The sequence below is a fragment of the Calidris pugnax genome, unplaced genomic scaffold, assembly GCF_001431845.1.
Source record: "Calidris pugnax isolate Ruff unplaced genomic scaffold, ASM143184v1 scaffold244, whole genome shotgun sequence".
NCBI classification, from domain to species: domain Eukaryota; kingdom Metazoa; phylum Chordata; class Aves; order Charadriiformes; family Scolopacidae; genus Calidris; species Calidris pugnax.
In genome coordinates this window covers 382,873-383,322 of record NW_015091141.1, presented here as the reverse complement: position 1 = coordinate 383,322, position 450 = coordinate 382,873, and positions in this window count along the sequence as shown.

Sequence of the window (450 nt, the reverse complement as noted above, 5' to 3'; positions counted from 1 at the left end):
CTCTTTGCTCGGACCCCAAAAACCAGAGCACCCCTTCCCCACCGACCCTCCCGCTGCTTGGATCCCCCCCAAAATCAGCTGGCACCCCTTGCCCGCCGTCCCGCAGCCCAGCAGAGCGAAACCAGGCAGCTTCAGTAAAAAACAAAACTTTATTTGGTCCGTCAGAACCTGAGTTTGAAAACCACCCATGGATAATTCGTATCATACAGGGATTACTGATCTGATTTACAATTGATAAAATATCCTATGTTTCTGAAGAGCTGGACAGTATTTACAGGGTTAAAAATATTCACAGCTCAGAAAGACAGAAAGAGAGAGGAGGAAAAAAAGTTGAAGGACAAATGATCCAGAGGAGGAGGAAGGAGCAGGGAAGAGAGAAAACAGATCAACAAACAGAAATAGGGACAGAGCTTGGCTCAGCAGCCCCGGCCCGGGGGGGGGGCAGGAGGG